The 26,224-nt window shown below is 36.4% G+C and overlaps 1 long non-coding RNA gene across 1 annotated transcript; it reads right to left on the bottom strand.

The window, feature by feature from the left end:
• Positions 1 to 891: 891 nt before the first annotated feature.
• LOC102959447 lies at positions 892 to 25,723 on the bottom strand. The gene is made up of 3 exons (XR_006212874.1): positions 25,562 to 25,723; positions 21,232 to 21,365; positions 892 to 997 (listed from the first exon to the last, which is right to left on the bottom strand). It is a non-coding gene; the product is annotated as an uncharacterized LOC102959447 (long non-coding RNA).
• Positions 25,724 to 26,224: the final 501 nt, after the last annotated feature.

Genomic DNA, 26,224 nt, shown 5'->3' on the forward strand with positions numbered 1-26,224 from the left:
GCCTAATGTCTAATTTCTTTTTCTGGAAGAGAATCTAAACATAACCTGTTTTGTGGTGTTTTAGGAGGCAGCACGTTCTTGTTCACCAATGATACCAGTAACATATCAGGAAAAACATGTGCCTGGGCATAAAGGTCTCTGAGCTCATAGGGTCCTGCTGAATCCTTTTCTTTTCATTGACAATCCATATAGTCCCTGTTGCAAGAGGTGGATTTTGTGGATGAACATCTATCTTCAAACCCAGGAGTAATCAATGGCATGAATAAATATAATTATATCCCCATATGGAACAGTTACTGAAATTAGAGAAAAAGAGTAGCCATATAGGCACTGGCAACTCTATAGTTTTTTTTGGCAATCCTAAACTGAAGCTCTCATTATAGTTTACTTTCAAAACCATGAAACTAGACTTCAACTCATTAAAGGCTGCATGAGGAACTTATTTTCAGAAATCTACAATTGATTACAATCCATACATCCTTATTTATTTTTTATAACTATTGTCTGAATTTTTAAAATTTTTTTAATGTTTTATTTATTTTTGAGAGAGATAGACATAGCGCAAGCAGGGGAGGGACAGAAAGAGAGAGGGAGACACAGAATCCAAAGCAGGCTCCAGGCTATGAGCTGTCAGCACAGAGCCTGATGCAGGGCTCTAACTCATGAACCCTGAGATCATGAGCTGAGCTGAAGTCAGATGCTCAACCAACTGAGCCACCCAGGCAGGTGCCCCAACAATCAATACATCTTTAAAAGAGTCTTACCAAAGTCAAGATTCCTCTGCATAGATTATTACTTATCTGTGTGGTAGGAACAAATGGAGAGGAGCCTACAAGAAAACATGTTCTTTCCTAAGGAAGCATGCCCTTGGGGACAATAACAAATCAAAGCTTCAAATTTAGAAGGTATCTTTTATTAGATGAAAGTGCCTGCTGGAAACTGATCTCCACTTCATTTATTCTTGCTTTTACTCATTTTTTTTCCTGATAGGTTATACCTATAAACAACAAAAAGATAAAAATATACAGACTGAAGAAACGACAACATAGAAAAAAAATGGTGTAGATCGGTGTACTGCTGCCAAATCTACTTATAAATGCTCTAGAAATACATAAATATGAGATTAACCTTAGGCAAGTAAGTGTTAGTATTGTTTTGTTCTATTGCCTAGAATACATAGGAAGTTTAAACCAAAGGCTAAGATACATTTTACTACCTTCTTGTACTCCACTCAGCTTTGTGTTGGAAGAAAGGTTTTGTTGTTAGAGGCCAAAGCAGAGGCACAGAGTTCCAGAGAACTTCTCCTGAGACTTGTTGAAAGCAGACTGCTCTGCAGGAGGCTCAGATCCCAAGTCAGACTACAGAATTGGGTTCCAGACTCACCAACTGGCAGCTGCTAAAGTAAGCCAGTTATTTAACTTTTCTAAGATTTACCTCAAAATGAGGACCTATTTGTCACATAAGTGTTGAAGATGATTAGTATGTGACTAAGCATCAAAAAAATTAGCCAGTATTATGATGAATGTTACAGATTTCCTATGAATGAGTGTGTGTGTGTTTTAAAATTTGGCAGCAACGTGTAAAGGAAGAAGTATGTATATAAATGATTATTTTATTTTGTTTTGTTTTAATACACTTTAAATTTTATAGCTGTTTTAGGTTCACAGCAAAACCAAGGGCAAGGTACAGAGTTGTCATGTACTCACTGTCCCTACACATGCACATCCTCTGCTGTTATCAACATTCTCACCAAAGAGGTACAGTTGTTACAACTGATGACTCTACACTGTCATATCATTATCACCAAAGTACATAGTTTATGTTAGGGTTCACTTTTGGTGTTGCACATTTTATGGATTTAGATATAAATTATTTCCAAAAATGCCAAATAGTCCATTCTGACTATATTTAATAATTCAGTGATTATTAATAAAACAAATCTTATTTCATCAAAACTATAGTTAACTGGGATGTAACAAAAAAAGCACTAAAAGGTAAATCTTTGTCTGCAAGGCTTTTACTATTTTAATGGAGTAAAAAGTGACACCATAACATAAAATTCTTACCCAAGTGCTTTTTTGAGTGTCTACCTATAAGGCAGTATCTTAGGACCACTGTTATAGGGGAAGAGACAGGGAGATAAAAATGATTTAGTGTGTATTTTGTTCCGTAAGCTTTTTATTCTTCTAAGCTTTAAGTTATAAAATAAATAATACATCTAAATAATTACAATTAAAAGATAAAAGTGATAAAATGATGTGATTGAGAACTGTTAGAATATAAAGAGTTGTTGAAACTCACAGAGAGGAGAGATTTTTATTCCAGCTAATCTGATATTGTTTAATGAGGTAGTTGGTTTATTAACAGGTTTTAAACAAAGGCTGAACCTTTATTCAGGCAAGACAAGATATAGGCAGAGTTACAAAGTCAGGGAACATGGGAAAGGGCCGTTTATTCATTCAGCATACATTTATTCAGTGCCTACCAGGAGCCAGCCAGCAGTAAGCAAACAGACAAAAATCCTATCCTTGAGGAACTTACTCTTTATTGTAGGAAAGCAAAGTTTCAGTTTGGCAGAAGCAAAGCAAACAGAAAATTGATCAGTCAATCAAAAAACACTAGGGAAGGAGGCAGATAATGTTTGAGAAGATAAAACAGGGCCAGGACAGGGACCCCTGAGTGCCTTAGTCAGTTGAGTGACCGACTCTTGGTGTCAGCTCAGGTCATGTTCTTGTGGTTTGTGAGTTAGAGCCCCACATTGGGCTCTGCGCTTCTGGTGTGGAGCCTGCTTGGGATTCTGTCTCCCTCCTTCTCTGCCCCTCCCCTGTTCATTCTCTCTCTCATTTTTTCTCTCTCTCAAATAAATAAAAACTTTAAAAAAGCGGGGGGGGGGGGGGTGGAGAAAGAAAACAGGGCCAGGACATAGAAAGTTCTGAAGCTTAAGCCAGAAAGTCAGACTTTTGTTGTTTAGATGAAGGTAAATTATTAAAATTTACTAAGCAGCAATATATCCTAATCAGATCTGTACTTTAGGAAGATTAATTAGGTAGCTAATTAGTAAGATAAAGCCAAGAAGAGAGAAGTGGATAGACTCTGCAGCAGTTCTACAAAGAAATAACATAGATAAGCAGGTCAAGGGAAAGATAGGTCAGGTTCTAGAAGAGGACATACAAGTTTTTAGAAGTGAAATTAAGCTATAAGGACACAAAAAATTAAGTGAAGGCAGTGCCTGGCCTGTGCTTCATAATGTAGTTCTGTATAGGAGAGAATAAATTTGTGGTATCCACCTTTTCCTCTGATAGATTAATTCTCTTCAAAGCACTCAATTAACTTGATCTTTACAATTTACAAGCCTTTCCTTTTGCTGAAAACCGTTGACTACTGAGGTAGAAATGCATTGGCTTCAGATAATCAGATGGACCTCCCATCATTAAATGTCCCTATTCTGGAAGGAACACTGAGGAACTGGGATAAAGGGGCCTTTTTGTTCCAGTTTAATTCTATTGTCTTCCTTGCTATTCATCTGTTGAGCAAATGAGGAGAGAAATTAATGACAGTGATGAATGAAAAGCTGAGGGAAATGTGTAGGCATTGTAAACTGAAGCCAATCCACAATTGTCTCCAAAATGAGTTTGATGCTTATTTTCCCAATCTTTAGATTCCTGCCTTTATTCTTTGTTTTTCTTTATTTTTCCATTATTCTTAAAAGCATGTACAAAGTGAGTTCGTGGTCGGCTTGCAAGGAGAGAAATAAAGACATGTCTACATATTAAATTCCCAGCTCCAATCTACAGGAACTAATACTTTTTAAAATATTACCATTAGAATGCATTACAACAGAGAGAAATACAAGTATCTCAAGTTGCCAGAATAAAACACAGAAGATTACAGAGAAGGTTTTTGAGGACACAAGAAAACTGAAAAGGAGAAAATACATACATACAAAAAGTACACACACACATCCCCCCCCACACACACACACACAAAATACTCCACTGAGGAATACTGAAAAATAAAGGATTTAATTGGTGCCTAGGTATTTTTTAATATGATCCTTGCCTACCCTGCCAACCACACATCCACCTTTTTTTCCCCCTCCTTTGACAGCCTTGTTTTATCAGAATAAAGAAATATAAAGTACAAGATCTCAAGTCATGGGTTCATTGGAGCAAATTCAATTTCACCATTTATGTTCTATTTCACTAAGTATTTTACTTAAACTTTCTAAGCCTCAATTTTTGCATCTGTAAACAGGACTAAGAGTCGTATCTACCTCTAGGCTCTAGTGTGTATTCAGTGAGATCATACAGGTAAATGCTTACAGTGTCAAGTAATTAATAAGCAATCAGTAAATGTTGTCATTGCTTATTTTGTCACTGTCATTATTATTAAACCTCTTAGATGAAGGAAGCCACATAAATAAAGGGCCCAATTCCTCGGACATACAGTGCAGTTAAAATCCCAACGTGTGCAAGAATGTCTTGAAAGTGTAAACTCACTTTAAAACCCAGGCATCCTGGGTCACTACTATCACTTCTAAGAAGAGTGAGATACTCACAACTCCAAAACTTAAAATAGCTCTGAAGTGTTGGCAAAGATATCCTTGTTGTGAAGGTACAATAAGTGCCCTTTGTGAATTTCACTCCCCAAGTGTTAACTGACATACAGCATGCAACACTTGACAGTCTCATTCAAAAGCAGTTTAAAAGAAAGTGCCTGAAATACAGAGAATTTGGCTGCTCATTATAGACACCACTTTGGCAAACATCATGTTGAGGCATCAAAGCTTTTCAAACACTGGAGGACCTAACTCAGACTCAGATAAGCAAAGCTGATAAACAAATTGTCTCTGATTCCAGGGTATATTTGTTTAATATAATTGTTCTTACCAACCGAAACTATAGGCTTAGTATAACTTTACCTAAATTTTCCCAACAGAAAACTATTTTTTAAATTTCTATGTGGTTTCTTTTACTCCTGACTTTTTTGAAGTAGCAAGCATGAGGGTGGCAAGTCTTCCCCTGCAGATCCTAACCCTTCCCTCATGTGAAACCCCCTCTTTCACAGATTCTACATTGCTTTAGGTTCCCTTAACTCCCCAGCCTGTTTAAGCAGTTTCCATCTGTAATACTGTGATGAGACAAGGGCTGTCACTTCTCCGTGAAACTGTCCATCTTCTGTCTACACTACTAAAAGGGAAACAAACTTTAAAAGAAATCTAGATATAAGAAATGCCCTATAGTTGTTTGTACATAATGCAAATGTTGGATACATCAGTTGTGATACATAGTTTTGATATAAAGAGCTACAGAATGTGGATCATTTCATGAATTGGTATGCTGCACCTTCCCCTTTATAAGAGCTTAATGTTACATGTACCAAAAGCATAAATGTTGTGCCAGAACAGAGATAGCTGCACAGGCTATCAGTCAAACTATTCATTACCTACAGCTGTTTTTTACAGAACTCCCTCCAAGAAGGTCTTTCCTCTTTTTATAAATAATTCAGTTACCTTTAGTTTCACAAACTTCTTGAGCAAATTAATATAGAAAAATTTTCATGAGCATTGACTGTATACTGGCAACACTATGCTGGGCCTCGAGACAAAATTATGAAACTATGAATAGACTGTTTCATGCTGTATAATAGATGCTATCATAAAGATTAATTAGAGTAGAGGTTGAATTAAGGGAGTAACAGGAACCCAATTCCAATTCCTGGAGGGGAGGGAACACTTCCCTCTACCACCACCAAAAGTTCTCTAGATGCCAACTGGGTATTGTACAATTCAAGTCAATTCTAACACTAACACCCAGAGGTAGCATCAGAATCCACAGGTTAAGGGCTCAGTTCTACAAGTCTGCTTCCCACCCCAACTCTGGACGCCAGTTACAAGTCTGTCTATAAATCAGAGGTTCCAATAAGATGCATTTACAAAAGACATCCCCTTTAGGTTCCACTAAGTTGTTAGAGTAGCTCATAGATCTCAGGAAATGCATTTACTCACTAGATTACCAGTTTATTATAAATGGATATAATGACAGGAACAGCCAGATGGAAGAGATGCAAAGGTCAAGATACACGGAAAGGGTGCGGAGCTTCCATGCCCTCTTCAGGTGTGTCACTCTCCCAAGCACACCCTGGAAGCTCTTGGAACCCTGTCCTTTTGGGGTTTTATGGAGGCTCCATTATATCAGTATGACTCACTAAGTCTTTGACCACTGGCAACTGAACACAATCTCCAGCACCTTTCCCCTCCCCAGAGGTTGGGATGTGGGGGAAGAGGAGGCTGAAACTTTGAACCCTCTAATCACATGGTTAATTCTCCTGACAACCATATCCCTACTGTTAAGTCACCCAAGGGCTTTACAAAAATAATTTCATAAGCCTAACAAAAAACACCTTCATTGCTCATATTACAGTAAATTCAAGGGGTTTTACAAGCCATGAGCCAGGAACCATGAACAAAAACCAAATATATATTTCCTACAAATCACAATATCACAGGGAGCATAGAACTGCTTACTGAGGGATAGAAAAAGTACTGGGAAGACTTCCTATAGGAATGAAATCTGAAGTATTGATTATCCTGGCTATAGTATAAGTAGAACCGTGGTTGATATTAGAGATGATATGAGAAAGAATAGGAAAGAAGGCACAGCCTGAGGCAGAGAAAAGCAAGACCAGGAAACAGAGAAGGCAAGAATTTATGCAAACCAACTCTGAGCAATATCATCTTGGTGGAGAGCAAATTATAAAGCATGGAGTTCAGATGTGAGGCAGGCAGTTGAGTGAGATGCAATCTTGAAGGGTCTTAGAGTCAAGGCTGAGGACTTTGGGTTTTATTACAATCATAGTGGGATGCTGTATTAGTCTCCTACTGCTGCTGTAACAAATTATCAAGAATTTAGTGGCTTAAATAAGGTAACATAAATTTATTATCTTATAGTTCTCAGGTCAGAGGTCCAAAATGGGTTACTAGTGTTGTGTTCCATCTGGCGGCTGTAGGAGAGAACCCATCTCCTTTTCTTCTCCAGCTTCTAGAGGTTACCCATATTCATATTTCCTAGCACATGGCCCTCTTACCACTTCAATGTCACATCTCCTCTCCCTTTCACTCTTCTACCTCCCTCTTTCACTTTTATAAAGTGATTACATTGGGCCCACAAGGATAATCTCGGCATCTCAAGGTCTTCAATTTAATCACACCTGTAAAGTCTCTTTTGTCATGTGAGGTAATATATTCATAAGATCCTGAGATAAGTATGTGGACATCTTTGGAAGGCCATTATTCTGCCTACACAGAAGCTGTTTCAGGTTTTAAGCAAAAGATCTAACACAAAGTTAACTAAGAATCAAGGATATTTCATGAGTTTCTGGATTTTAGCAACATCAGGTAATCGTGCTAATATTTTTTTCTTAGGTATCTTACTTTACTTTACTGTCTTATACCCAGTATTTCTCCTTTCTTCTCTCTTCCATACTCAGGGAAAAAATATGTGTGTGTGTGTGTGTGTGTGTGTGTGTGTGTATAAGTGTAATTTATAACACCATTTAGCAAGGCAACAGGGAATATATGAATATGAGGGCCTCTACATCTAAAAGAATTGCATATGTTTAATAAATACGTTTGGGTTTGTAGCCAGAAATCAAAACCACATGGCAATCAACATTTTGGGGCCATGAGAAGTCAAGGGCAGCCCATGCAGCAAAGACAGGCTGATCTGGAGATAAGCCCTGGCTTTGCCACTTCACAGGTCTGTGTTCCTTGGACAAACTGCCTGAGTTTTATGTGACCTATATTCCTCATCTACTAAAGGGGCACAGAAATGCCTTCCCAGTAGCTTTATTATAAGAGCTAAATAATATAATACTGGCAGTAACATTTTGATATTTATGGCATTAGGCATTTATAATGGACAGGGTACCATACACCTACACAAATGTTCTACAGCACTTTACTTCTCAAATACAGAAATTAAGCATCACTCATATAAGCTAAATATTGCAAGGTATAAAAAAATACTAGATAGAATCTCTCATATTTAGTCTAACCTGACAAAACAGTATTTTAAAAAAGGTCAATATAACTGTTCTTATAATTATTTATCTATTCAGACACACACACAAATTGTGATATATTTTCATTCATACTTTATAAAGACATCTCCAAATCAACATCTCTCTTTGTAGGAACCACAGCAGGCCTGGAACTCTCCATTGCATTTCCATGGGCGCAAGCTGGCAGCCTTAACCTTTTTATTTGTTATCATTACTCACAACTACTGAAGAACAGAAGCCAGTTAGATTTGTGCTCCTAGGGTTTCAAAGTAATTTCCAATCTTTTTTTTTCCCCCTCTAAATTATAGTCACCTTGAGGATGTGAGTGCTCAAAATATTAAGAAATCTAAAAAAGGTTAAAATCACATTTTCTTTGAAATACTGAAATGGTCCTCAAGCCTCTTCAATATTCAGTCCATTAGAAGATATATATACAGAGAGATAGATATTTATATATCTATAAATATGCTAGGACAAGAAAAGGAAGGCTCCAATTAATGTTATGTGTTTGTGGATGCTCATCTCAGCCACCATCAGGGCACAGATATAAACTAAATACCCTTCAGATGACAGACATTGTACAGAAAACAATTTTGGCCTGAAGTCTGAAAGACTTCATTTTAATCCTACAGCTAGAAGGGCATGTACAAATACATTTACTCCAATTGCCTCAAGTTGTTGATTTATTCACTCAGATAATATTTATCCAGGCCATACCATGCGCTGGGCACTTTCCTAGCACCAGGAATAAAATGAACAAAGGAGACAGTGGACACGAAGCTAAGAAGGTATGTGTACAGAAAGCACAGTTGCATGGAGACATTTGTGACATACATGAAGACTGTTCTCTTTTTTTAATAGGGCATTTTATTCTAAGGTTATGAAATAATTAGCTTTTGGAAAATAATTTTAAGAGAAAGGTAAAACATTTGTAGAAATGAGTAACAATTCAATAAATAGTTTCTCTTTTGCTTTTATGCAAAAAAAAATCCCAATGATTCTGTGTTCAATTACATATTCACATGTAACTTTTTTTTTATAACATTTAATTTTTGGCATTAACTCTTTAATCCATTCCATTTAAATGAATTCTGTTCAATGAGGGAAAAAGCCCAAGACTGCACTAATCAATAATCTATAAATTAATTAGTGATTCTAGTCCTTTTTTAAAAATCACTGTCGGCTCTGTTTTAGCTTTTCTTATTACTGTATTATACCCGTTGAGTCAAGTACCATCCCAAATTATCCCAAATATATCAATATTTTAACAAATTTTCACTTGTTGAGATGAAATCTGCCTTTTTGCTCGATTTTCCTATATTTTATTAGCTTTTAGAAGACGTGTTGGATTCCCTAAGAGATTTTCAATTTTGATTACATGAATGCAGATCTTAGAATCAAATGGGTGATGTTTCTTATAACCGATTGTTTTTCGCTTATATAGGACCTACTGAGCAGGATATGTGGGGAAATGACTGACATCAAGGCCAATACAAGGTATTAACAAGATGAGCCTGAAATACCTTATAGTGCCAGAAAGTAGGAGGAAGTGGTAAAAAAATAAATAAATAAAAGTAAATTTTAAAAAGATGGGTATATCAAAAGGACACAGGAGACAGAATGAAGATGTTCCCACTGGCCAAATGTGAGACAGTTTGAACATCAAATTAATTATGCTCAGTAATTATAAACCATTGAAAAATAGGAATTATAAATTCCTACCAATAATAACCAGATAAGTAAATAAATGGAGGAAAAGGCAAGGCTTTCCTTACAGGAGAATGACAAATGTTCTCTGAAGGATATGAGGGGACCAGTGGGGGTATAAAAATCATTATTTTGCAACCATTACAATAAAGATTGAACAGGAAAGAAATGTCAATGGAAGCTAAATCCAGAGGAATGTTTTGCTGAGAAGGATATGTGCCTGGTCTTAAAATGTCTTCCCATAGCCTGTTTTGTAGTTATTAGAATTTAATCATGAGGGAAAATCATACAAACTCAAAGTAAGGAACATTCTTTTGTTAATAGGGGGGTTCAGATAGAACTGCATTCCTCAAAAATGTCAATGTCATAAAAGACAAGGAAAAGCTGTGGAAATGTTACAGGTTAAAAGAAGCTAAAGAGCCATGGCAACTAAATGCACTATCTGATCCCAGGTGGGATCCCATACTAGAAAATACAGACACAATGCCACATACAGGACAGTATTAGGTCAACTGACAAAAGAGGAATAGAAATACTAGTTTCAATTAACCTATTTCCTCAACATTAATTTTACTCAAGTTGAAAAGTCTGTTGTGGTTATGTAAGAGAATATTCTTCCTCTTAGGAAATATCCACTAAACTAATATGGTTAGAGGCCCATGATGGAAGCACACTTAAATGACTCAGAAAAACAAAGTATGTAGGACACAGGTACACGGATGGAAAGAGAGATTTAAAGAATAAATGATAAAGAGAATGCTGTAAAAGATTAGCATTTCATAAATTGGAACAAGTATATACAGACATTCCTTGTACTTATTTTTGAAATTTTTCATAAGTTTTAAATTATTCCAAATAAAAATTTTAAATAATAAAAAAATAAATGTAAAATAGTGAAACAATAGGGGAAAATGTCAAAAAAACTTTCCTCTGAACCATCTTATCAAGGTAGATTTTCCCATTATTTTCTGTTGCTTCACCTAGCTAATTCCTTTTTGTAGTAATTTTGTAGTTTGAATTATTTATTTGTTCATTATTTGCTGATTCTCTCCCTAGAAACAATCCTTGAGCACAGGGATAATGTTTATTATTGTTTACCACCATCCCCAGAACCTCCCTTAGTGGGTAGCATAATGTAGGTACCAAATAAATATCCTTTCATTAGATGGGGGGAAAACTATTGGTTTTTATATATTTATCTTAATATCTAGGTACTTTATCTTTTGTTTCTAACTTTTCATAATGAGACACGTGATACCTCCACAATGGGAGACTGAGTGGAGTAGTGAATGCATCTATTAAATTTACTTATATAAGAATCTGTGAAGAGTATTATTAGAGAATTATTATTAAAAGAATGTGATATCTAGGGGTGCCTGGGTGGCTCAGTTGGGTGAGTGTCTGACTTCGGCTCGGGTCATGATCTCGAGATCCGTGAGTTCGAACCCTGCATCAGGCTCTGTGCTGACAGCTCAGAGCCTGGAGCCTGCTTCAGATTCTGTGTCTCCCCCTCTCTCTGACCCTCCCCAACTTGCGCTCTCTCTTTCTCTCTTTCTTTCTCTCTCTGTCAAAAATAAATAAACATTAAAAAGAATGTGATATCTATATTCAAAGGACTTAAAATTTAGTCAAGAATAAAGCAAATTATTTTATCTCTAGAATTCAAAACTTTGGCCCAAAGATTACACAATATTTACTAATCTCAATAAATGAAAACACTGAAGTAAAATAAAACTTGTATAAACACTTCTGGCTTAGTATCTGTATCCATGTATGTGGATTTTGGAGCACTGTCATGTAATGAATCAATTATATAGCTAAGAAGCTGAAAAATTCTCATTTTCAGAATAAATATTGAAATTATGACAGCCCTTTAAACACTGAAGTGGAATAGTAAATTTGAAACTTTCAAAAGAGACATATACCATTGAAAAATACCACACTACTCAAGCTATATTAATAATGACCTCACCTAATTAACAGAAAGTGACTTAAGTATGTGAATATTTTTGGTTATTCATCAGTTACTTCTGTCCTTCAAATATCACAAAATATTCATGAATAGGTACAAAAAATGAAATACATTTTCAGAGTTGTTTTATTTAGCAAAAAATATACAATGTATAGCTCCCTAATTCTGATTTTAAAGTTCTAAACAAAAGTGTAAGAAAAACTTTCTAAGCATAAAATAGCCAACCTTTTAAATACTGAAACTAATTTAGGGAAAAAAATTATATAAAAATAAGTTCTTTCCAACTTTCAATCTGACAGAAAACCAACTATATACTTGGGCAAAATTGCCAAAAACAATTATTTAGTCTTGCTGATTCTGCCAGAACGGGCTCCTTTGAAATGAAGTGTTGACAGTTAAAGTGGTGACCCTGGTGGCAAGCAAAGAGTGACAGACAGCAGCTCTGCTAGTCTGAGGTTATGGTCTTGTTTGAGGCAAGTGATGTACTGGTAAACCAGCCAGAGACTCAGTGGAGAGTATCAGGATGGGAGACAGATAGGGGCTTGAATAATCAAAATTATCACCACTGAACAATATGAAAATGAAAGCAAGAAAACTATTACACATACAATAGCAGCAAAAAAGAATAAAATATTTAGGAATATATTTAACAAAAAAAATACAGATTTGTAAATTGAGAACTGTAACACATTGTTGAAAGAAATTAAGGAAGTCCAAATAATTAGAAAGAAATTCCATTGTTTGTGGATTAGAAGACAGAATATTGTAAAGATTTCAAATCTCCCCAAACTGATCTATAGATTCATCATAATTCTCATTAAAATCCCGCAGTCTTTTATGTAGAAGCTTACATGCTGATTTTTAAATTTATATGGAAATGCAAAGGACTTAGAATAGTTAAAACAATTTTGAAAAAGAATAAATTTGGACATTCAGTTATAATGATTAAAATAACGTAATAATGGTATAATGATAGGCAGATAGATCAACAAAACAAAATTGATAGTTCAGAAATAAACCCTTACATTTATGCCCAACTGGTTTTCTACAACAGTGCCACAAAGTCAGTTCAATGGAGAAAGCATAGTCTTTAAAAAAAAAAAAAAATGGTGCTAGAACATTTGGGACAATTGGAAATGCATTTGCAAATAATAAAATAAAATAAAAAACAAAGCTAAATTTAGACCCTATATCATAACCATATAAAAAAGTAAATCAAAATAGTTCAGAGACTGAAATGTAAGAACTAAAGCTAAAAACCTTCTAAAAGAAAATATGAAAGAAAATCTTCATAATCTTGAATTAGACAGTGTTTTTAGACATGACAGCAGATACACAATCCATTTTAAAAATCTCTGACAAACTTGGGGGTTCCTGGGTGGCTTAAATGGTTAAGTGTCCAACTCCTGATTTCTGTCCTGGTCATGATCTCACGATTTTTGAGATCAAGCCCTGCAGCTCGCTGACAGCACCCAGCCTGCTTGGGATTCTCTCTCCCTCTCTCTCTACCCTTACACACTCTCTCAAAAAAAAAAAAAAAAAAAAAGTAAAAATTAAAAAAAAATAAAAAATAAAATCTCTGACAACTGGACTTCATTAAAAACTTTTGTTTTTCTAAAGATACTATTAAGTGACTGAAAAGACAAGCCACAGATTGAAATAAACTATTTGAAAACTATATATCTGATAGAAAATTTGTACCAAGAAAATATAAAGAAAACATACAATTCAATATTTTTTAAAAACATCCAATTAAAAAATAAGCAAAAGACTTGAGTAGACAGCTCACCAGGATAATACATTACCCGGTAATAAGCACATGAAAGATGTTCAATATCATTAGTTGTTAAAGCAATACAAATTAAAACCACAATGACAAAAAACAACACGCATACCAAATAACTATAATTAAAAGACATATAATACCAAGTGTTGTCAAAGATGTAAAGAAATTGGAACCCTCCATATATGCTGGTGAGAATGGAAAAAAAGTACTGTCTCTTTGGAAAACAGTCTGGCACTTTCTGAAAATGTTAACCATAAACTTATTACATGAACAAGCAAATCCACTCCTAGAAATCTACCTAAAAGAAATTAAAATTTACACCCATACAGACTTCTATGAGAATGTTCATAGTAGTCTTATTGATCACAGCCAAAAGCTGGAAACAGCTAAAATGCCTATCAATTGATCAATGGATAAACAAAATGTGGTATATCCACAAAATACTATTTCACTGGGATACTAATTCAGCAGTAAAATGGAATGATCCCACTAGGATTGAGTTGAAATGGTCTTTTGAGAATTTAGGGACAGTGATAGAAAAGTTCTAAAACTGGATGGTGGCTATGGTTGCACAGCTACATAAATTTACAAAAAAATATTCAATTGTACCTTTATAATGGGTAAATTTTATACATAGATTACATCTCAATTAAGTTGTTGAAAAAAATAATCTGCTATGCAATATATTAACAAAGTGAGAAAAATATCCTGAAATAATTGTTTAATAAAATCTAACATGCCCCCTGCATGTGTCCATCACCCACATATGCTTTCATTTAATATAGTGGCCCTTCCCCATTAAATTATATCATGAAGCAACCACTTTGTCAGGATAGGGTTATTACAACAAAAGAGTTAATATAAAGAGTAAGTTTACCCTTAACAATTCATTTCTAAAATACCTGGAAGGGATAATAGCTTTCAGAATGTTCTCCCAAAAGGGAATTATACTCTGCACACTCAACCTCACCCTCTACTCTTGGGGCTGAACCATGGGGTGGGGGTAGTGGTAAGATAAAGTAACCAGTAAAATTTTGAGGAATCTAAATGCATAGGAATCTTTGGCTCCTATATTTGGATAAAGCCCAAAATGTAGACAAAATCTCTGGATTCCTCATAGACAAAAAGTGAACAGGGCAAAACTATCTGGAGGGAGAATCTGGGCAGAAGGTCTCTGAGATTTCTGTCAAGTTTCCTATAGCTCTAGAGTAGCAGGAAAACAGCCAATTTTGACCTGTGCACTACAGGGAGGTACAGAAGCAGCTGGGAGAGACCAACTCCAAGGGATCTTGGAATTCAAAGAGTCAATGCCTCAAAACTTTATTATAACATAAGTTCCCTAGCACATAGATAATTCTGGGAATGAGGGGGGTAAGGGCACTGAAACTCTGAATATCTCAGATTACATGTATTCCTTAAGGCACAATGGGAGCATGAAACAAACAAGTTTGCTTACAGAAAAAAAGTAACATGAAATTATATTTATTCCACACAAAATCTGTGTCTGTTATCAACTATAACGTAGTGTTTCTCAACCTTTTTTATATTATCACCCCCTAACAAGCCTCCATAGAAATTTTTTTCTTTATTATCCTCTTCGTAATTTTTTTAAATGTTTATTTATTTTAGAGAGACAGACAGACAGAGACACAAAACGTGAGCAGGGGAGGGGCAGAGAAAAAGGGAGACACAGAACCCAAAGCAGGCTCCAGGCTCTGAGCTGCCAGCACAGAGCCTGACATGGGGCTTTAACTCAGGAGCCAGGAGATCATGACCTGAGCTGAAGTCAGATGCTTAACCGACTGAGTCACCCAGGTGCCCCTCTTCCTCATAAAATTTTAACACTACAAATATAACACATATTACATATATGCTGCATTTGTGTATGTGCTGTACATATAAAAAGAGTAAGATTTCTTTTTGCTTCCTCCAAGAATCTATTTTTGCCCCCTTGGTAGCAATACAGCTGTTGTTAAGAAAGCATGCTATAAAATTCCATTTAATGGGACACAGAAAAGAAACAGGTTAAATAATTGATGATGTTAACTTACAACTAGCGCTTTACCAAATACCTTCCTACACAGGATTTCATTTGGCTCCTTCTGTAAACCTGTAAAGTACTATTATCCTAATTTTCACAGACAATTAAATGACTACTCTGATAATAAGCAGTTGAGCTAAAACTGGGACCCAGAAGTTCCAGCTCTAATTATGCTCTTTCTCTCTGACCCCTCGCATCAGGAAACATTCCTTTTCGGAATGGTAGCAACTCTCTCCTTTAAACCATGTAACTATAATAAGATAAATCAGTAGAAAATATAGTAGAGGGAATCACTCTATATGAGAGGGAAACTAGCCAAATGATTATTGGCCTGTTTATCTCTAATTACTAAGATTTTTTATAATAGCTGAAGAGATAGTAAGTTATGCAAAATTCAACATAAAAAAGTAATGTGCAGACCATTAGGAATTTGCAATAACTTTGTTTATGCTACAACTACCCTTATCATATGTAACTCTAGGTAAGTGCACTGGCATTTTAAATAGTGAGAGGCTAACATAAAAACACATGCAAAAGATTCATTCAAAAATTATTAAAGGGTATTAAATATGCATTTATAAACACAAAGAAAAAAGATTAACATGTACTCACCATATATTAACATATATTCAAAATCAAAACTTTGTCTTTAATTGTTATTAATGAGCTACAGCCTGCCCCAAAGAACTAATTTCAAACCTAAATCCATAATTTATTTATCAGCTATAAAATTATGGAGTAAAATTCGTAAATACTATTATAACTATATGTACAATTCACATTTAGACTCCAGGCATATATACCAAGTATCTTATAATATACTTAATTTAAATATGCCATACAAAATTCTTATGTCAGAATTATTTATAAAGGAATCGTGGCTGTATTGTTTCCATAATCTTACTAGGATGACAAAAGGATGCTTACTCCAAGGACTACAATTACAAGTTTATAACTGGTGTCTGAGGAGCTTTTCTTGGCAGTGACCATGTGAAATAGCAACTCTCTTTTTTTTTCTGTCTTTTCCCACTGTATGTATTTGCCTTATCTTCTGGAAGAATATTTCATATTTTAGAAAACAAGATTGAGAAGCAAACAGCAAATGATCTGAAACAAATCTCCACATACAATCTGGATGTTTGTGCCACAAAGTAAGGAAGAATACACAAGGTTCCTACTCCAACACTCCAAAACCTCTAGATACAGATAGGGGTGAATATAATCTTAATAATCATGGGTTACTGGATTAATGCCTTGGATTGATCCTATACTTCAGGTCCAAAATGAGAAAATCATTAGAGCAAAGAGTTGGTAAAAGACCATCCTGAAAGAAAGGCAACAAGGTCTCTGCAGAAAGAAGAGTTTTACATGTTTGTAGAATGGAAAGAATTCGAATATGGTATTAAGTCCTCTTTGGGTTTTGCAGGAATATTCTTTCTTCATGGACATCATTTGAAAGGTTTTAGCTTGCTTCAATTACTATGCTATTCCTGGTTCTATTTGGCATAATAAATACCATGAAAGAATAATATAATCAATAGATAAATGATAAGGATTAAAATAACTCAAGTAGTAACAAGTAGTGAATAAAAGCATATGGGTCATGTTAGACCCGTTTTAAGAATGTTTGAATTATTATGTATACAAAATTGACACACCAAAACACTTTATATCCTAACTCCTTTTATACTAAAAAGGGATAAGCTATCATGACCCTTCAAATTCAGGAAATTCAGATAGAAGTGCAGTTTTAAAAAGTATTTAAAATTCACTTGATTTTTAAAACAATATTTTTCTTTCATATCCTGAAAAAAACATTTAGATTGGATGGATGTCTGTGACTCAACTCTTACCAAAAATGTATGGTGAAATGCACAAATGTACTGAATATAAGGTGACAGTGTTGAAATATAGCAGTAAGTCAACTTGAAGAAAGTACAATGTTTTGACATGCTACATTATTCCTAGATGAAGATATCGATTTATCTATATACATGTATACTTTGTATATGTATATAAACATTGATAATTTTGACTGAATTGATAAATCAATTTAAGTCAAATGGCATGATATTCCAGTCAAATAAAGTTTTCTTAAATGTAAAATTGTTTATTGAATGCAGCTCTCAGCACAAAGCCTTAAAAATGCCTGAATCAAATGTAAGAAATCAATTTGATGATTTTAATGTAGTCTGTACTCAATTTTTACCCTGCCAAAATAACTGTATCTATTGAGTAGAAGAGCGGACTAGATTTATAAAGCAAGAAAGAAAGGAAAAGCTAATGAACAGATTATAAGAATCACGGAAAAATTATTGATAATTAAGTGAAATATCTCAAAATGTTAAATATTAATCATATCAATATAAAAAATAATAAATATAAAGTAGTGAGTAAAAGTATAAAATAATAAAAAATATGAAAATACCATACTCAGGTGAAAATGTCACTGGTGAGTGGCTTAGTGAACTCTGGAAAGGACTTGATATTAAATGTTTTAGATTTTGTAGGCCATGAAGGGTGACACGAATTCTTTGTTTTGTTTTGTTTTTTTCAACTCTTTAAAAATGTGAAAACCATTCTTGGCCCAAGGCAAGGGCCAGGTCTTATTTTCATATCCTCACATGGTGGCTTGCTAAATATAGACAGATGAACTGAAAGATGGGCTTAATTATCCACTTATCTGAATTACGAAACTGTCAAATACAAGAGTAGCTTTGCAAAAGATGAAAAAGAGGAACAGTTCCCAGAATTGTCTTTCAAATATGCATGATTGCAAGAATTGATTTTTCAATTCCACGTTTTTGTTAGACCAGTATGTCATCAAACACAAATCTTCACGTTATTATTGTGAATAATTATTATTGTCCAGAGTGCCAATGTACTTTGAAAAGGGAGCTAATAAAACTCCAAGGTAAGGCTGTCTCTGAGAATTACATGAACTGAGTGATAGATACGGCTTCAACTTGAGCCATATATTGACCACACTCTCATTCTTTCCTCCATCCTCTCCATGGACCACCAATAAGGGGGATAGCTTAAACTACCTGGCTAGAAAGCAACTCACCAGGCAGAAGATTGGGAAAAATATGCAAACCTGAAAATCGAGCATCTTTCTCCAGCTATAAAAAGAGATGAATAATTGAAAGTGGAAGGGAACTGACAGTGCAATTTGTATTGCCTTACATATTACCTGGGTGCTTACTGGGGGAAAGAGATGGTACCACAAAAATTGCCCTGCCAGGAAATTGGGAAGAGGGCTCAGAATCTAAAAGACGAGCAACCACTCCTTGACTAGAGTTTCTTAACAGAGGAATGTGCAGATTTTTCTGGGGCAGATCACAAGTGATAGGCGCAAAGGCATGCCTAGACTGGAAAAGGCAAGGACCAGCCACAGTTTTCTTTGAAGTTAAATTTGGTATAGAAGAAAATCCTAAAATTTATGTGGGCTTATAAGAGGTTATAAATATTAAGCAGACAAATGACAATCCATCAGCCCCCAACAGGGACCTTGGCGTTAATTATGTGGAAGAGTCTCTGGATTAAAGGTCAAAGGACCACCATGCCATAAAATTATTATTAAGAGACCCAGCTGGGCCCTCCAGCTATGCAGTGTAACACACTATAGTGCCAGCATGTGCTGTGAGGGCAATAACAACTGGTCACCAAACCCACTGGGATCACTAACAGCTGGAGCCAGTATAAAAACTCTCCTGGACTACTTGGGTTACTTAGTACTGACGAGTGGGCAATCATACACACAGACATCCCTATCCCCCTTCCATTAACACTCTATTGTTCTCTGTTATCATAAGAAATTAGAACCAGGAAGAAGGAACGGGAAAACCCTTGAAGGGAAACGTGATGTGTAAAGTTTTCAAGTGAGCTATAACACCTTAATGTGTTTGAAGAAACTTCAGTGTCAGTCTACTGGTCTAGCTAGGTAAGGCAGCAGGTTTCTTTATCAGCAAAGTTTGTATAGGTATAAAATGGAAGTTTCATTTTTGTTTTGCTAACTATTGTGAATTATCACAACCATAAAGCATCGTATCAGATATACTGAAAAATAAAATGATCTTTTCCTCAAATTGAATAAAGTTAGAATACAGAAGCTTCAAAATTCCATAAGAAAATATAGACATTTAGAAATGCAGAAACCTAAAGGTAATTAAGAGACATGAAGAGAAAATGGGAAAATGATTATTTAAAAATGGCAGTGAAGGGGGGCTTAGGTAGCTCAGTAGTTAAGCAGCCAACTCTTGATTTCAGTTCAGGTCATGATCTCACAATTCATGAGTTCAAGCCCTAGGTCAACAGGTCAGAAGCCTGCTTGAGATTCTGTCTCCCTCTATCTCTGCCCCTTCCCAGCTCATGCACATACATACACACATACACATACATACACACACACACACACACACACACACTCTCTCTCTCTCTCTCTCTCTCAAAATAAATAAACTTTAAAAAAAATGGCAGTGAAAAAAAAAAAAAAACCTCAATCTAAGATTGCCTCTGAATCTCTCACAGAATAAATTCTAGTTTATTCTTAAAAAATTAATATCTAGGTTCCTGAGACCATATCAATTTTCCCCTCATACCAAACCTGCAGGTACTGTAAGTACTGAAATGTATGAAATCTTCATAAATATTTTAAACCAACAAAGGATTAATAACTTAAACAAACATTAAACAACAAACGTTGAGCTGTATTTACCATAAAATATATAGGCTATATGGTTGACAATAGTTCAAATGTTTCAGCTGTCAGATGAGGACAGCCCAAAACAAATCCAAAATGATAATAAAAATAGGCTATAACTAAGAATGTATCTAGAAGTTTATGGATTGCTTCTAGAAGAGACAATCAGGATTATGATACCACAATAAACATGTTTAACAGTTGAAAGAACTGAGTCTTTGGTCTGGAAAAACTAAGATGTTGTATAGACAGGACATCTGACATGTCTTCCAATAACTAACAGGCTGTTTCATGAGCATATGGAAGAGAAATCAGGTTTATCCTACATGACTTCATATGCATTTGACAACAGAATTTATTATAGTCAGTGGTAGGTATAGAGGACATATTATATTGTGGGTATATTATTTATCAAATAATAAAGTCCTAACAATAAAACTGCTCAATAAAGCTGTGTTGTATGGTAAGGAGCTCCCCATTACTCCAAGTACTTACAAAAGAGGTGGTACTCAAATGCAACAACTGAGAAAATTCACACACAGATATAGAGGCTAAGGTTAGATGGCCCTAGACCTCTTTTAATTTTACAAGTCCTTGATTGTATTTATTTTATAGCTTTCCACAGATAAAATAATGAACATGAGATGTTTGAAAATGTTTCTCAAGCCATTTCCTTTGGTCTAAAATTTTAAGAATTTTAGATAAATTCACCTTTCTGAATTTTACGGCTAAATTTCTTTATTCCTGTTACAGAGAAGATGACCAAAGGTGAAATTACAGGGCAATTAATGATCTGAAGGGTTTCAATAAGCAAGGAGTCTCAAACTCAAAGGCCTTCAGGCATCAGGTAGGTACTGCAAATTATTGCTGTAGGCAAGTAATTCTACCTTCTACTTGAAACATATTACCCTCTTGAATGCTCTTATGTTTTCCCAACATTGGTAAAAGACATGGTATCTTACCTAAGTTAATGCTAGTTGGTGTCAAATAAATACCAAGGTAACAGTTCAGTGCATTTGTGCTCAGGGGGGTGTCTCTTTGCACTCAGGGTCTTTCTGTCCTGTGGCTCTGAATATCTAGGACATTCCAATTCAGCCTTCAAAAGAAGGAAAAGGGAGAGTAGAGATCATTAAATAAGTTTAAGAATTTATTTAAAAGATCAACAATAATATTGATTTGTTTAAAACATTTTTCCTAAGAACATACAATCTTTCTCATGGTTAGGCTTCAGAACATTATCCTCCAAACATGAATATCTGCTTAGGTATAATTTTAGATTCTACTGAGGATGAAAAAATACATAATAAACCAGAACATATTGCTTCCCACTTTAATTTTATGCTGGAGGTATTGGAAAGATAGAAAAAACCAAATGAAATAGAAATAAAGAGTCTGCACAGTGTCCGTGGGCGATTTGACTTTGGCAGGGCTCCTTGGGTCCAGTTCACTAGCTCTTGCTTGTTTGTTTTACCAATGGAGAAAATATCTGGTTTATCGCTGAACATTTTTCACAAGTTAAATGTGACATTTTCTTTTTCCTCTAATGCTGTCTCATCATATTGTTTCTGAACCAGTGGTATCCCTAAGGCTTTTTCCAAAAATGGAAGCTGTGAAACTAATTATTTTAAAAATCAGCCATGTCCTTACTTTGTCACCCAGATGTCTAGCCCTGTGCATTGCACTGAGCTTAATACTAATCCTATCCTCATTAAGCATTCAAGTTTGGCCAGAATTGGTCTGAACACATGGTTTAGCTACTCTAAAATGTCTAACCAGAGTCTTGTTTTCTTAAACAAACAAACAAACAAAAACAGGCTGGAGCTTTCCAATCACAAGTAAAGAAACTTGCATCTCAAATCAGTTTCTAGGGGCGCCTGGGTGGCTCAGTCGGTTGGGCGTCTGACTTCGGCTCAGGTCGTGATCTCGCGGTCTGTGAGTTTGAGCCCCGCATCGGGCTCTGTGCTGACAGCTCAGAGCCTGGAGCCTGCTTCGGATTCTGTGTCTCCCTCTCTCTCTGCCCCTCCCCAGCTCATGCTCTGTCTCTCTCTCTGTCTCAAAAATAAATATTTTTTAAAAAAATCAGTTTCTAAACAAGGGAAAAAATGGACTGTATCATCTAATTTTGAAGGGCCCAAGCTACTTTTGCTAAAACACCTACCCACTTTTCCATTTTCCTAAATGCTAAAGTTTACCCGGGAATCAAAGCAAGGGGTTAGTACGTTCTAATAAGGAATTTATTGCCTTTCAACATTCATTCAACTAGTGCCAATGACGCTCTACTGATGTGTCAAGAACTGTTCTTGACAGCTCTGTACCCAATACACACAGTTCTTGCCCCACAGTTTGCATATGAGAAAAAGGGACATTAGCAATTTAGAAACTTGCCAAAATCACAGAGGTAGTAGAGGCTAGAACCAGGATTGCAACCCACCCATTTATTTATTTAACAAATATTTATTGAGCATTGTGGTGTTCCCGGCACTGTCTGGGAGCTGTTGATATAGTCCAGTCCTCTGCCCTCATGGAGCTTATATTTTGATAGAGGGTCAGCACAATAATTGAAACAAACAAGAATCACTTCATAGTGATAATTCATTTAAACATAAAACAAGGAGGTGACAGAGTGACTACATCTGTGAGAAGAGTACTCATGCTAAGGGAACACCTAAAAGTTTCTCAATTTTGACATGATTGCCACTCTGGGACTGATAATTTTTTGTTGTAGGGGAACATCCTGCTTGCTATAGGATGTTTAACAGTATTGGAGCCTCTACCCACTAGATACCAGTAGATCTTCTGTTAGTAGGTCTTGACAGCCAAAATTGCTAAATGTCTTCAGGGTGACAAAAATCACACCTAATTGAGAACCACTGACCTAGGGCACAGTTTTTCAGGTAGGATCAGGTTTGGTATGTGTTCAAAAGAAGTTCATATTGAGTAAGGAGGAGAGGGGCAGGAGATGTGGTTATAAAGGTAGGTGAAGTTCCCACCAGGCAAGGACTTTTAGGCTAGGGGAAAGAATTCTGACTTTACTTTAGGCTGCCTCTTACTAGGCTGTTGTTGTTGTTCAATAGTCACTGAGATTTTCTCCCTCTTGATTTTTCAAAACCTCTTCACCCTCAAGCTTTTCCAGCCTCTCCTCAAGTCTCACATTATCCAAGTTCTCTAGGCCTCCCTCATCTGTCCTATCCTGCTTTCTCTTATAGGTTCCTGGGGTTTGGCACTTTGGTTGCACGGACCTTTCTCTTTCTTGGTGTCTTTTCCCTGAAACACAGTTGTCTTGCCATTCCTGGAAGAAATGTTATTCAGGCTTTACGAGCCAGTTCAAATATCTGCCTCTCCAAGTTGTCTTCCTCAACTCCTTTCTGCAGACAATACCGTAGCATATATGGTAGTGCTTTTTGTTCTTCACATCTGAATCAAGTTCTTCTCACTCACTGCAGCTTCCCAAAGGGTATGAGCCAAATCTCAGTCATCTTTTATTCTCCATTAACTACCAGTGCCTGACATGTATATAGGTTTGTTTCTCCACCAAAATCTATGTTACTGTTTTGAACCTTCTTCCAAATATAAGAATACTACCTAAGAAAAATTCTTCCTGTCTTTCCATCATCATTGAGAGATGCATTCTTCAATTTTTTCTTTAGTAAATATTGACTGGCACATTTTACATAAATAAAATGTACAGAATCTTGGCAGTACACACACAGACACACACATACACATACATGTATTCACTCAAAGTTAGCTACTTAGAAAATATATCTTTAAAATTATAGTTGTTATAGGCCATTCTTCTGAAAGAGTTATGTTATATCGGTTGGATCTAAATCAAGGTTTCAAAAGTAACAAATGTGAGGACCCAATTGTTAAGGGAGCTCAGTATACTCCAGTTGTGACTAATACACTTAAAACTTCTCACATCACACTACAAGCACCAGGACCTGTCCCACCCTGCAAGGATTAGGATCCAATGATTTGGAGTAAATAGATCAAGGAGTTTATAACCCACAGGTCTTATAAAATTTCCTCTCACAAATGCATTATTTTAATAAATGTCTTCAAAGTCAATGGTGCTGATTTTATGATGTGTACTCATACGGTCAAAGAGAAAGCAGCAGTAAAACATGCCAGTTGATGAGTCAAATTGTAAGCAATGTGCTGCTTTGTAAACTTGGCTGAGTGAAAGCAAAATGTTGGACTAACAAAAACGATGATTATAATAAGATCAACTCCTGCATTTAGATTTGATCCAAATCAGAACAAGATTCTAAGCTCAGTTGGCACTGTGTTTTGCGCATAGTAGGCATTTAATAAATATTTACTAAGTGCATGAGTATGTTTTGCCACTCACCTGTTTTCTTAATATTAAACATCTGATACATTTAGTTATAGCCTTTTCACATGATTGAACTTTGTCAAAGACAACAAATCTATAAACAGCAGTCTGAATTAATTCTAGGGGGAAAAAATGCAGCCCAAGTGTGTGGTGAGCTTAGCCTTGCAATGAAACCAGTAAAGACATTTCTCAATCCCCCTCTCCTTCATTCTTCTGCTTTAAGATACTGTGTGAACCAAGAACTCACATGGACAAGGCAGAGCTGGATGTGAACCCCTCTTCTGGAGTGTTTGCCAATGGGATAAGAGTCCAAAGGAACCAGAACATTGTTCTCTTAGCTACTACTTATTACAGGCATCATCATAACATAATATTTATTGCAACTGAGCCCATGACTACCAGAGAGGTCATTTTTCACAATGATTCCAGCTGCCCTTTTTATCCACCCCCCCCTCCCCCCAACAACTGATAAGTTTACCTAAGACAAGGAGGTGGTTCCACTGGGCCTATTTTTGTATTACCAACCATGGAAGCATATAATTTAAGATTAAAGTTAAGTCAGGAAATTCCCTGTATCAATCCCTTAAAATAGTAACAGTGGGCTGGAAGAAGTGGCTTCCTGTTTTCTTTTGTTTTCATATTTCTCCTAACCTTACCAGTCGTTTGAGTTGTGTACATTCAGTCAAGTAACAGGACACACGTGTGAAAACAGCCTAGCTATCAAAGGTTTCCAAAAGCTTTTAGAAAATTATCACCCTTCCAGAAGGATTATCCAGTGTCCAGATCCAATGTATGTTCTGAACAAAGCAAATGAAACACACTACTGTAGGCTTTAAGAGCATGTATTAGAAACAGTATTTCCTGCAGCCCTAGCTAGTGATAACATTACGTACTTAACTTTTGGTAATAATCCAAATAAGCATTATCTTTAAAGCTGCTTTTACTTAAATCACCTTTGCCCTTCCTTCTTCGTTGTTTTCATCGTCCCCTTCCAATTAGACCCCAAGACGGAAGCCGACCGTGGCCTAAACTGGCCACCACCATATCTCCCAGCCCAGACCTCTTCTAAAACCTTGCCAATCCCATCAAGATAATGGCGTCCGCGTCCTCTTCCAGGTTAGCCTTTGTGACCGCCTCAGCCAATAACGCAAGTGACGCTGTGCGACTTACGATGGAACTGAAAACGCAATCCTTCTAGGAACGCTCGCTCTCGGAACGCAGCCACCGTGTGGTAAGGCAGCAAAGCCCTCAGCGACGACCAGGGCAGCGTGCGCACTGAGCCCCAGCCGCCGGCGGAAGCCTCTCCTCCGGGAAACGCAACAAGTAGCAAGATGGCGACCACCGACCGGAGCCGCGGCTCGCGCTCCACAAGGCGCGCCTGAGAGGCCTGCGCAGGCGGAAGGCCAAGCGGCAGAAGGCGGCCCCTGAGGAGATGGAGCCGCACCTCAGGGAGTAGCAGGGACAACTCAGGGAGGAGCGCCACCAGGAACACTGAAGACGCTGACAGAGAGAGTCGCAGGAGGCCGACGAACTGCGCTGTGGAGATGGTGGAGACAGCGGGCGCCATGTGCCCCTCCCCCCAACCACACAGTCACCGGCTACTCGGACTCCCCCCG

This window comes from Panthera tigris, chromosome F2 (genome assembly GCF_018350195.1).
Source record: "Panthera tigris isolate Pti1 chromosome F2, P.tigris_Pti1_mat1.1, whole genome shotgun sequence".
Classification (NCBI taxonomy): domain Eukaryota; kingdom Metazoa; phylum Chordata; class Mammalia; order Carnivora; family Felidae; genus Panthera; species Panthera tigris.